The sequence below is a fragment of the Oryx dammah genome, unplaced genomic scaffold (assembly GCF_014754425.2).
Source record: "Oryx dammah isolate SB20612 unplaced genomic scaffold, SCBI_Odam_1.1 HiC_scaffold_26, whole genome shotgun sequence".
Classification (NCBI taxonomy): Eukaryota; Metazoa; Chordata; class Mammalia; order Artiodactyla; family Bovidae; genus Oryx; species Oryx dammah.
This window is the reverse complement of record NW_024070210.1, coordinates 491419-504808: the sequence shown is the minus strand read 5'-3', so window position 1 is coordinate 504808 and position 13390 is coordinate 491419.

Genomic DNA, 13390 nt, shown 5'->3' with positions numbered 1-13390 from the left:
CCACCCCAGTCCAGTAACCTGACTTTAAGAAAGAAAGAAAACGGGTCCCGCCTCACCAGACTCAACTGGAGAGAGTTCACCGAATCTGCTTCACTTTACAGATGCAGCTGACACCCTGGGCGGAGGGAGGCTTCGCACTGCCCTGCTCTCCACCCCAAGACAGCCAGTTTCCCAAATCCTGCTCCTGGTACAAAATTCTCTGCTACTTAGGACCTGTTTTTTTGTGCTTGGATCTGCAACTCTCTACTTAACGGGAATCAGGAATGGCTAGATCCAGACACTGAGTGAGGACTTTGTCTCTCTCTCTTATCCCCTCTTTTTGTCCTGTGATTCTCTAGTCCTCCTTTGGGGCTTCCCTGGTATCTCAGATGGTGAAGAATCTGCCTGCAAGGCAGGAGACCTTGCTTCGATTCCTAGAACTGGAAGATCCCCTGGAGAAGGGAATGGCAACCCACTCCAGGATTCTTGTCTGGAGAATCCCACGGACTGAGGAGCCTGGTGGGCTACAGTCCAGGGGGTCGCAAAGAGTCAGACTTGACTGAGCAACTACGCACAGTCCTCCTTTCTGCTTTGCTCTCAGTGTGGCTCTATTTTCAAGCTGATTTTCATGGGGCCTAGGTGGACCGTGCGTCCATTCACGGTTAGAACCACTTCTTTCCTGGTTGTTCCAACCGAAGGGCAGAAATGGCTCTGATTGGGGCTGGCTTTCGACCTCTGCTAATCCCTGTAATTAGCTGCTGAGGCCAGACAACTAGAAATACTCTAATTAGCTGGCCTGAGTCACAGTTAATTGTGTGCCTGAGGCCCACAGCTGATGTGGCTGGTGATGCCGCAGGATGACAGCCCCTCCGAGAGGGGGGAAAGGGAGATTCTGAAAGGCAGAACGCTCTGGGGAGACAAGAATCAGTGTTGAGGGGCAGGTCTCTGCACAGGCTCTGATCTGCCTTTCCCTATTAGTCAGGACCTCGCAGCCTGCCTCGCCTTTGCCTTCAGCCTCAGGCGATTCAGCCCTGTTCTCATTTTGACCCATTCTCAGCCATCACGGAGAAGTTTTTTATCCTTTCTTTTGATTTTTTAAAAATTGTGCAATATATCACACATACACAGAAACCGTATGGTCGGCTTAAGAACAGAAAAAGAAACACCTGTATCCCCACCACGGAAGGTAAGACGTAGAACGGTGTCAGTTCCTTAGAAACCTCTGAACGCTCCTCTCCAGTCACGTGTCCTTCAATCAGAGGGAGACTAGAGAGTTCTGTGTTCATCATCACAAGCTTTTCTTTAGAGTTTCTCTGCAAACACACACACGCGTGCACATGTGCACACAAACACGCTTACATCTCTAAGCAGTGTAGTGTTTGATTTGGCAGAATACAGATCCCTATTTTTAATGCTCTATTTAAGAATATAATATACATTCTGTGGCTTCTTTTATTCGACATTATGCTTCTGAGCTTCGCCTCTGTTGGTGCGAGCAGCTGCGGCTCACCCGTCGCTGCTGTGTAACCGTCCAGTATACCATCAGCCCACATCGCGTGCATTAATTCCACTCTTCAGAGTACATGCCTGAGTGGAACCTATGTTCAAACGTGCCCCCATCTTCTGCTCTACTCCAGCTCTACTGGATATTACCCATTATCTTCCCAAAGTCATCATAACCATCTACATTCCCATGAGCAACCGATGATAGTGTCCTGGTTGATCTCGTTCTTGTCAGCTTTAATTTTTGTCATTCCAATAGGTATGGTCTGTGTCTCATTACAGTTATGATTTGCACTTATTTGCTAACTACTGAAGAATCTGCTCATGTTTACGGATCTGTTTTTTTACCTCCACTGTGAAATGCCTGTTTAGGTCTTTCCCTCTATTTTCTAATGAGCTGTTGGTATTTTTCTGTTGATTCATAAGAACTACTTATATAGTCTGGATTGTAACCCTGTGTGGTTTTTTTTAGAAGGATCATCTGCTTTTCAACAGTTGATTTATCTTTATCCCTGCTGGGTCTTCGGTGGTGCACCCAGCCTTTCTCCAGTTGTGGTGCGCAGGCTTCTCGTTGCGGGAGCTTCTCTCGTTGTGGAGAACGGGCTCTAGGCGAGCCTCTCTCGGGCTCCGTCGGTGTGGCCCACGGGCGTAGTCGCTCCTCGGCAGGTGTGATCTTCCCAAACCAGGGATCACACCCGTGTGCCCGGCGCTGGCTGTGGGATTCTTACCCACTGCTCCACCAGGGAAGTCCCGTAACGTAGCTCCATATGTTCAGAGATTTACTTGCAATTTGGGGTTGTCTTTGCATTTATGGTGACTTTTCAATAGTTCTTAATTTTCCTGTCAAATGTACCTTGTCAAAGAAAATTTTCTCAACTTGAGGTCATAAAAATAATTCCTCATGTGTTCTAAAAGTTTTCTCACTTTATACTTTATGTGCAGTATTTAATCTTTCGTGTCTAAGCGTCTAATCTGCCTGGATTCGCTCCTATGACTGGCCTCCATTTTCCTCTCTCCCCTCGCTTGCCTGCAGACTTGCTTGTCAGACTGCGAGCTCTAGTTCGAGCGTTTCCCGCTGAACTGAACTCGCGTTTCCTCTAATCCATTGCAGATCAATATTCTTGTAGATATAATATAAATTAATTCAGTTCAGTTCAGTTCATTTCAGTCGCTCAGTCGTGTCCGACTCTTTGTGACCCCATGAATCACAGCACACCAGGCCTCCCTGTCCATCACCAACTCCCAGAGTTCACCTAGACTCACGTGCATCGAGTCAGCGATGCCATCCAGCCATCTCATCCTCTGTCGTCCCCTTCTTCACCTGCCCCCAATCCCTCCCAGCATCAGAGTCTTTCCCAATGAGTCAACTCTTCGCATGAGGTGGCCAAAGTACTGGAGCTTCAGCTTTAGCATCATTCCTTCCAAAGAAATCCTAGGGTTGATCTCCTTCAGAATGGACTGGTTGGATCTCCTTGCAGTCCAAGGGACTCTCAAGAGTCTTCTCCAACACCACAGTTCAAAAGCTTCAATAAAAGATAAAATTGAAAATATGCATAAAACGAAGGCCTCATTTATTATTAGATTCAATATGCATAAACTCACTTTGTAGAATTGTTACAAAAGTTTCTAAATGCTTGCTGTCCACTTCTGCACTGATCATGGGCCCATGACAAGGAATTCAGAAATGGTAACCAGTGTACAGATCACCTGCCTCCTGAGAAATCTGTATGCAGGTCAGGAAGCAACAGTTAGGCCTGGACATGGAACAACAGACTGGTTCCAAATAGGAAAAGGAGTACGTCAAGGCTGTATATTGTCACCCTGCTTATTTAACTTCTATGCAGAGTCCATCATGAGAAACGCTGGACTGGAAGAAGCACAAGCTGGAATCAAGATTGCTGGGAGAAATCTCAATCACCTCAGATATGCAGATGACACCACCCTTATGGCACAAAGTGAAGAGGAACTAAAAAGCCTCTTGATGAAAGTGAAAGAGGAGAGTGAAAAAGTTGGCTTAAAGCTCAACATTCAGAAAACAAAGATCATGGCATCTGGTCCCATCACTTCATGGGAAATAGATGGGGAACCAGTGGAAACAGTGTCAGACTTTATTTTTGGGGGCTCCAAAATCACTGCAGATGGTGACTGCAGCCATGAAATTAAAAGACGCTTACTCCTTGGAAGAAAAGTTATGAGCAACCTAGATAGCATATTCAAAAGCAGAAACATTACTTTGCCGACTAAGGTCCGTCTAGTGAAGGCTATGGTTTTTCCTGTGGTCATGTATGGATGTGAGAGTTGGACTGTGAAGAAGGCTGAGCGCCGAAGAATTGATGCTTTTGAACTGGGGTGCTGGAGAAGACTCTTGAGAGCCCCTTGGACCGCAAGGAGATCCAACCAGTCCATTCTGAAGGAGATCAGCCCTGGGATTTCTTTGGAAGGAATGATGCTAAAGCTGAAACTCCAGTACTTTGGCCACCTCATGGGAAGAGTTGACTCATTGGAAAAGACTCTGATGCTGGGAGGGATTGGGGGCAGGAGGAGAAGGGGACGACCCAGGATGAGATGGCTGGATGGCATCACTGACTCGATGGACACGAGTCTGAGTGAACTCCGGGAGTTGGTGATGGACAGGGAGGCCTGGCGCGCTGCGGTTCATGGGGTCGCAAAGAGTCGGACACGACTGAGTGAGTGAACTGACTGAACAGAACTGAACTGATCACATTTGAGCCCTGCTAAGCTGAGGGCTTCTCCCACGGCTCATGGGTAAAGAATTCACCTGCAGTTCAGGAGACACAGGAGACGCAGGTTCGTTAGGAAGACCCCCTGGAGGAGGACGTGGCAGCCCCCTCCCGTGTTCTCGCCTGGAGGGTCCCAGGGACGGGGGAGCCTGGCGGGCTGCCGTCCACGCGGTTAGAGAGTCAGACATGACTGAGCGCGCGCGCACACACACGCGCGCGCGCACACACACGCGCGCGCGCACACATGCACGCACACACGCACACGCACTCTCATGCACTCACACACGCGCGCACACACACGCACGCACACACGCGTGCACACACCGTCGGTGCTGCCCTACGATAAGCCTGCTTATTCATGCTGTACTGTCACTCAGTCTTCTCTACTGTGGTCGAAGACACATCGCATACAATCCAGCATCTCAGCTGTGCTTAAGAGCTCACCCCAGTGGCAGTGAGTACGTTCACAGTGTTGCATAACCCTCGCCACCATCCATCCCGGAACTCTTTCAGCATCCCAAATTGAAACCCTGTCCTTTTAAATAATAACAGCTCATTCTTCCCTCTGTCCAGGCCCTGCTGACCACCACTCTACTGAAGAACTTTTAAGTAGTCATTGTGTGTTTCGCTGCGTCGGGGCTTGGTTGCGGCATGCGGGGTCTCTCGTCTCCGTTGCAGCATGCGGGACTGTCTTCTAGCTGCGGCGCGTGGGTCCTTCTAGTTGCAGCATGCAGAATCTGTAGCTGTGGCCTGTGGTATCTAGTTCCCTGACCCAGGGGTTCAGCCTGGGCCCTCTTCACTGGGAGCACCGCTCCTTAGCCCTGGCCATCAGGGAAATCCCCGCAGCATTCTACTTCTGCCTTTACAGATGGGACTGTTCAGGCACTCCATTTAAGTGTCTGGCTTATTGCACTTAACTCCCCTGTGGCTCAGACGGTAAAGCGTCTGCCTACAATGTGGGAGACATGGGTTAAATCCCTGGATTGGGAAGATCTCCTGGAGGAAGAAATGGCAACCCCCTCCAGTTCACTTGCCTGGAAAATCCCGTGGATGGAGGAGCCTAGAAGGCAATGGTCCGTGTGCTCGCAGAGTCGGACACGACTGAGCGACGTCACTTTCCCTTTCCCTCTCTATCGCACTTAGCATAATATCTTCAAGGCTCATGTAGGGCGCAGCACCTATCAGAATTTCTTTTTAAAGCTCAATAACGTTACATTATATGCATGAGCAGTTGCTAAGTCGTCTCCAACTCTTTGTGATCCTTTGGACTGGAGTCCACCAGACTCTTCTGTCCATGGGATTTTTCCGGGAAGGATTTTGGAGTGGTTTGCCATTTTCCTCTGCCAAGGGATCTTCCCAACCCAGGGACTAAACTCACGTCTCCTGCGTCTCTTACATCACAGGCAAATTCTTTACCTGCTGAGCCGCTGGGGAAGCACTGTTGTGCACCACATATTTCTTATTCAGAAAATGAAGAGCAACTAAACAGCCTCTTGATGAAGGTGAAAGAGGAAAGTGAAAAGCCTGGCTTAAAACTCAGTATTCAAAAAACTAAGATCATGGCATCCAGTCCTATCACCTCCTGGCACATGGATGGAGAAAAAGTGGAAACAGTGACAGATTTTATTTTCTTGGGCTCCAAAATCATTGCGGATGGTGACTGCAGTCACAAAATTAAAAGACGCTTACTCCTTGGAAGAAAAGCTATGACAACCCTAGACAGCATATTAAAAAGTAGAGATATCACTTTGCCAACTGAGGTCCGTATAGTCAAAGCTATAGTTTTTCAGTAGTCATGTATGGATGTGAGAGTTGGATCATAAAAGGCTAAGCACCGAAGAATTGATGCTTTCCACTTGTGGTGCTGGAGAAGACTCTTGGGAGTCCCTTGCAATATCAAGTCAGTCAATCCTAAAATAAGTCAACCCTGAATATTCTTTGGAAGGACTGGTGCTGAAGCTGAAGCTCCAATACTTTGGCCACCTGATGAGAAGAGCTGACTCAGAAAAAGCCCCTGATGCTGGGAAAGATTGAAGGCAGGAGGAGAAGGGGATGACAGAGGATGAGATGGTTGGATGGCATCACTGACTTGATGGGCGTGAGTTTGAGTGAGCTGTGGGAGACGGTGAGGGACAGGGAGGCCTGGGGTGCTGCAGACCAAGGGGCTGCACAGAGTCGACACCACTTAGGGACTGAACGACATCGATTGATAGGCGTTTGGTTGCTTCCACCTTTTGTGAATGAAGCTGCTGTAAGCGTGTCTGTTTGCGTTTCTGCTTTTCACTCTTTTGGGGTGTATATTCAGCAGTTCAGTGTCTAAAGTTTTGAGAAACTATTTTACTATTTTCCCAGAAGTCACACCATTTTACATTCTCACCAGCAAGGACCATAGGTTCCAATTTCTCCATGTCTTTGTCAATGCTTGTTATATATCCGGTGTTTTCTTTTTCCTTTTAAAAAAATAATAGCCATCCTTCTAGGCATGCCGTGTTGTCTCATTGTGGTTTCGTTTGCATTGCTGTAATGATCAGTGATACTGAGTATCTTTTCACGTACTTACCGAACATTTGTGTACCTTCTTCGGGGAAGTGTCCATTCCAGGCATTTGCCCATTTTCTAATTGTACTTGCTGGTTTTTGTTGTTGTTGGGTCTGGGGAGTTTGTCCAATCTTAGTTACTATGGTAATAGAATATGTTTTGATATCTGGGAAAGGAAATGTCCCCTGCCCCACCCCCCCAACCCCATACACAAGCACGCACACACGTCTGTTGTTCTTCTTTAAATGTGACTTGGCGTTTCTTGGATCTTTGCTCTTTCAAATAATCATCTTGTTGAGTTCCTTTTAAAAAAAATCTTGTTAGGAGTCTGATTGGAATTGCCTAGAATATATACTTCAGTTTGGAGAGAAATGATGTATTCACAGGATCAAATCTTCCTGTCATGAACATTTGTCTTTTTTTAAAAACTTGCAGTAAAGTTTTTCTCTAGAGAAGGCTTTCACATGTTTTGCTGCATTACCCCTGGATATCTGATATTTGTTCATGCTATTATGGGCGTCCCTGGTAGCTCAGCTGGTAAAGAATCTGCCTACAAGCCAGGGGACCCCAGTTTGATTCCTGGGTCAGAAAGTTCCCCTGGAGAAGGGATGGGCTTCCCTGGTGGCTCAGATGGTAAAGAATCTGTCTGCAATGCAGGAGACCTGGGTTCAGTCCCTGGGCCAGGAAGAATCTGCCTGAGACTCAGGAGACACAAATTCTTCAGGAAGATCCCGTGGTGGAGGGCGTGGCGGCCCACTGCAGTGTTCCCGCCTGGAGAACCCCAGGGACGGAGGAGCCTGGCGGGCTACAGTCCAGGGGCCACACGGAGTCGGACACGACTGAGCGACCGGGCAGAGCACACAGCATGCTATTATAGGGTTATCTTTTAAAATTATGTTTTTAGCAGTTACTGGTGAGTAGAAATACAATTTACTTTTCACAGTGGTTTTTGTATTAATACCTAGAAGACTTCTAGAATTCTCTAATTTTAATAATTTATTTCCGAATAACGTTGGGTTTTCCATGCTGGCAATCACAGGATCTGCACGTTTTTTCCCTTCCTGTCCAATCCTTACACATTTTCATTTGCTTTCTTTTTCTTGTTTTGCTACACAGGCTGATATAATGTGGTGTTAATGGGACCTCTTGAGTCTTGTCTCAGCTCTTAAAGGGAGTGCTTTCGACATTTCACCATTAAGTGTGATGTAAGGTTTGTCCTTCTTGTCTTTTCTTGCTAGATGCTCTTTATCAAGCTCTAGTTTAAAGTCACTGAGCTCTTAAAATTTTTAATGGATGATAAGTACTTTTTTTTTCTAATTTTATTGAGGTGTTGAGTGTTTCGGCTTCAATCTGGTAATATGATGAATTCTATTAACGGGTCTTCTAACCCTAACCCAACCTCGCGCTCCTGGCATAACCCTAGCTTGGTCATGACACAGTAGCGATTCGGGTGCATCGCTGGATCTGGTTTGCTACCTTCTGTTTGGGGTCTTGGCATCTGTGTTCATGAGTTAGACTGGCCTGTCACTTTCCCATCCTGTTTTGTCCTTGTTTTGTTTTGTCCTGAGGGTTTCTTTGACCCCGATAGACTTTGTTTCCTGTAAGTATAGTAACTGGTGACTTTTGTCAGCTTGGGAACACATCAGCAGCATATGAGGACTTGCGTTTTGATGGACCATGATTTTGAATTATATTCAGACCATGTGCTGAGTAGCCAGCTCCTGAGTAGGCTTGATGAGAGCTCAGCAAACTTTTATGTACAGGATGATAGTAAATACTGTAGGCTTTGGGCAACATGTACGTCTCTGTATTAGTCATGATTCTCCAGAGAAACAAAACCAGCAGGGGTACCTATACACGTGTACGTGGTGGTTTAGTCGCTCAGTGGTATCCGACTCTTGCGACTCCGTGGACGGTAGCCCGCCAGGCTCCTCTGTCCCTGGGATTCTCCAGGCAAGAACACTGGGGTGGGCTGCCGTTTCCTTCTCCAGGGGATCCACACGCATAGACACGTGGAGTTGGCTCGTGGGCTCGTGGGATTCTGGAGGCGGGGCAGTACCAACCTGCTCTCAGTTAGCTGGAGGCCCAGGAAAGCCCGTGGTGTGGTCCCAGCCCAAGTCTGCAGGCTTGAGAACCAGGAACGTGATGGGAGGTCCTCGCCAGAGGCCAGGAGAAGGCCGTGGCCCCAGCTCAGGCAGCCTGCCTGCCTCGGCCTGTCCGCTGTGTTCAGGCCGTCGGTGGGCTGGGCGGTGCTCTCTCACACTGGGGACGGCAGCCTGCTTCTCTCGGCGTCAGTTCACTGATCTCATCTGGAAACGCCCTCACAGGCACACCCGGGAGCGATGTCCACCCTCTGTCTCGGTGCTGTGTGACTGCGCCCAGTCGATGCATAAAATTAGCTATCACTTTGTTGTTCTTTCCTCTCCCCTCTCCTTCTTTCTAACAACGTTTAAAAATGTAAACGTTGGGAGATGCTGGGAAAGATTGAAGGCAAGAGGAGAAGGGGGTGACAGAGGCTGAGATGGCTGGATGGCATCAGTGACTCAAAGGACATGAGTTTGAGTAAACTCCGGAGTTGGATAGACAGGGAGGCCTGGCGTGCTGCCGTCCATGGGGTTGCAAAGAGTCAGACACGATTGAGCGACTGAACTGAACTGAAAAATACGAAAACCATTCTTAACTCACAGGCTATACCAAATATTTGCCAATCCTTGGTTTATACTATCTCCTAATATCTACATTGCAATTAAGTTTTGTTGCTTTCTACAATAAAGCCATGCTTGTGTGACTGCCTAAAGTAAATAATCTATGAAAACCAGGAGTCAGATAGACAACCACCACCCACGGAGCTAATATACACTCACTCAGCATGTGATCAATACTGCTAGACTGTGTCTACCAGACTTAGTATCTTTTGAAATTAGTACCAGCCTGGACATGCCGAGTAAATGCCCCTGACTTGCAAACACCAAGATTCTAAGGGCTACAGAGTTCATCTCTGGCTCTCTTTTGCTGCCCCCTCCTGGCTGTCCCGCTGTCGAGGCTCAGAGGAGAGTGCCGGTGGCAATCTCTTGGCTCATAGTGAACACCGTCAGGTCTGGCTGCTGATCCGTAGACCTTTCAAAACCAACAGAAAGCACAAGCAGGGCCCCTAACACTGGTCAGGATGCAAGTTTATCATGTTTCACGGGGTCCTAAGACTTTCTGAAGGGTTATCACATAGTGAATATTTCCTATCCTATACGGCAATTATTGCTAAATATGTTATTTCATCTCACCCTTAGAACAACCACATGAGCTCCATGTCCTTTGACTGTCACGCATTCCCTTTGTACGGGTGGTGAAGCGGAGGCCCAGCGAGGCTGACCACTCTGCCCAGGTGCACAGTCGCAGGCGGTAGAGCTGCAGCTGGGAGCCAGTCCACGTACCTGAGGCTGAAACCCATGCTCACAGTAGTCACGGTGGACCGTAAGGAAGGCTGAGCTCCGAGGATTTGCTTTTGAACTGAGTTGCTGGGGAAGACTCTTGAGTATCCTTTGGGTAGCAAGGAGATTAAACCAGTCAATCTTAAACAAAAGCAACCCTGAATATTCTTTGGAAGAGCTGATTGACACTAAAGCTCCAATACTTTGGCCACCTGATGCAAGGAACCGACTCACTGGAAAAGACCCCGATGTTGGGAAAGATTGAAGGCGGGAGGAGAAAGCAGCGACAGAGGATGAGATGGCTGGATGGCATCACCGACTCGATGGACATGAGTCAGAGTGAACTCCAGGAGGTGGTGATGGGCAGGGAGGCCTGGCGTGCTGCAGTCCACGCAGTCACAAAGAATCAGACACGACCTAGTGACTGAAAACAGCAAAGGTTCTCCGTCTTTCACAGTGAGCCTGAGTCAGAGGAAAACTATGGAGCCAGACGTCTGCGTGCACTCCAGGGTGCTGACGCCGGCGTCCCAACATCTGCACTTCGAGAGCACTGCCCCCCATAAGCAGGAGCTGGTCTGCTTCCAGTGGAGGAGCTGACTGTTCGACATGGGAGTGGCATTCTCGGGTGAGCAGAGACGCAGGCCCACCCGCATTCTTTGGGTAAAAGAGGAGATGAGAAGAGGGGATAAAATGGAAGGGAATCTCTTCCTGTCCCTCAGCCAAGCCCCAGAGAAGCACTGCTCCCTGAAGTTTACCTGGAGAGGTGTAAGTCACCTGTGCTGACAAGCAGCCCTCAGCGAGTAGACACCGGCTGCGTGATGACCCTCCACATGGTGGGGGGGGGAGCCTGGCTGCTCTGAAGAACGATCGCGCGTCTTCATTGAAAATGTGCGCCGAGCCTCCCAGCAAACCCGCTTTCCTTTCTTTCCTGAGGCAGATCTGGAACTGCTCGCGGCTCACGGCTGCTGCTGCTGCTGCTGAGTCGCTCAGTCGTGTCCGACTCCGAGGGACCCCATGGACGGCAGCCCCCCAGGCTCCCCCGTGTCTGGGATTCTCCAGGCAAGAACACTGGAGTGGGCTGCCATTGCCTTCTCCCGTGGCTCACTAGGCAGAGACAAAAGGAAAACGCCTTCGTTATAATCTAACCATAGTGAATCCGCAATGGAACCAAGCAGCCTGGGCTACAACCATTCCTGGGCATGCTCTGGCTTTCTAGCAGCAAATCTATGTTTGGCAAAGAATGGGATGGAAACTTCCCCCCCACACCCCTGGAGGCCAGCGTTCTCTTGAATTTCATTTCTTTGGCTCCTGGGTGGGGTTGGCCACTGTCCTCAGAGCTGGGGTGGGGATGGGCTGGGGCAGGTGGCTGAAAGTGCTGAGCAAGAAGCAACATAATAGGGGAAAAAGCAAAACTGTGCCAACCATTGTGCTGGGCATTTGACGCAATTTAATCTTCTAACAACCCAGAGAGGTGTCGGGATTATATCTTCATTTGACAAGTGACAAAACAGAAGCCCAAAACTCAAAGTAACTTGCCTAACACCACTCAGATCACAAGAAGTAGAACCAGGAGTCGACACCAGACCCCTTGGCCTTCCTGCCTCGCCCTCTGCCCCTGCCAGGGACCCTGCCCTCCGTGTCTGTCCCTCGGAATAGAGACTCTATTCCAATCCTAACAGGCTCCACTCATAGGCCTTGGCCAAAGGCCACTTGCCTGTGGGTCCAAGAATAACGTAAATACAATAACCCATTTTAAAAAGTGAGATTACACACGGCCCGCCCTTAGCTCAGTGCCCCGTGCTTTTTAAGTACTCAGCAGACCTCCGGGTATTGTCAGGCCCCTGAGCCAAGTGTGTTCCAGGCTGCGGGAGGCTCCCTGACCGTTTGGTTACAAACACGTTGCAAGTGACTACAACAGAAGGAAAAATAGCCTTGGACTTAAGAAATTTATAATCCAGCTGGGATACTGAAGAAGTGACTGTTTAGAAAAAGAACCCAGAACGTACTAGTAGTTTATAGACCATACAGAGTTGATATCATCCCTGGTCCTGATCTTATTATCCATTACTGAATGTGTTGCCTCAGAGAAAATGATTTCACACCTTTCTGGACCTCAGTTTCCTCTTTGGAAAAGTCGAGACACTACCAGTCTCAAAGGATTTTATAGTTAGGGGCATATATATGATCACCACTTCATAAACAGTGCACAGGGACTGGAGATACAGGATGAAATAGAATTAGGTGAACTTCCATCAAGACCTAACTTTGGAATTGGCTCTGATGAGGTGAAGGGTCTGAAACTAGTAGAGAGGAAGTAATGTTCCAGGAATTTGTTTTTTAATCCTCATGTTATAGGAAATCCAACTGAAACTGGTTTAAACACAAATGAAATCGATTGACTCGGAAAACAAAGACACCCAGAGGCAGGGCCGACTGGGGAGGCTCCCACCACGGCTACAGAGCTCGTGGCTATGCTTTCTGTAGGTTTCTCTCTCTGTCAGTTTCACCTGCAGGCTGGTTCCCACCCCACTTATTTCAAAGGTACCATACTTGATCTACTTTCCCTTTCCATCTTTGTTGAGGTGCGGCTGACAAATAAGAATTGTCCATCTGTAGGTTGTATCTGTGGGCTTCCCTAGTGGCTCAGATGGTAAAGGGAGACCTGGGTTCAGTCCCTGGTTGGGAAGATCCCCTGGAGGAGGGCATGGCTACCCACTCCAGGCTTCTTGCCTGCAGAATCCCATGGACAGAAGAGCCTGATGGGCTACCGTCCACGAGGTCGCAGAGTCGGACACGGCTGAGCGACTAGGCACGCAGGCTGTACGCTCAGGCCGGCTTTGCTTACGACAGTCAGGTGACTGCAGGCGCAGGCCACGCCGCATCCATAGCCCTGAGGACCTTCTCTTCCTCAGGAAGTGCCCAGGAGCCGTTCTGATTGGACCAGGCTGGGTCACATGAACACGTAAGGTGGGATTATGAGACTGGCTTGGCTTAGGTCACATGTTCCCTCCACCTTTGATGGGGGGCCGGTTCCTTGGAAGCACATGACTCCCCACTGGGAGCTCCTGACACGTGGAGTTTGTCCGGGAGACGCCGCGACGCTGGGCAACTGCTTGTGGATGGAGGAGAGCGAGGCCGCAGGCCTGTCGGGGAACAGCCGTCCACGGGGAGCCGCGAGGCCTGGAGCCTGCGGGGGCTGCGGGG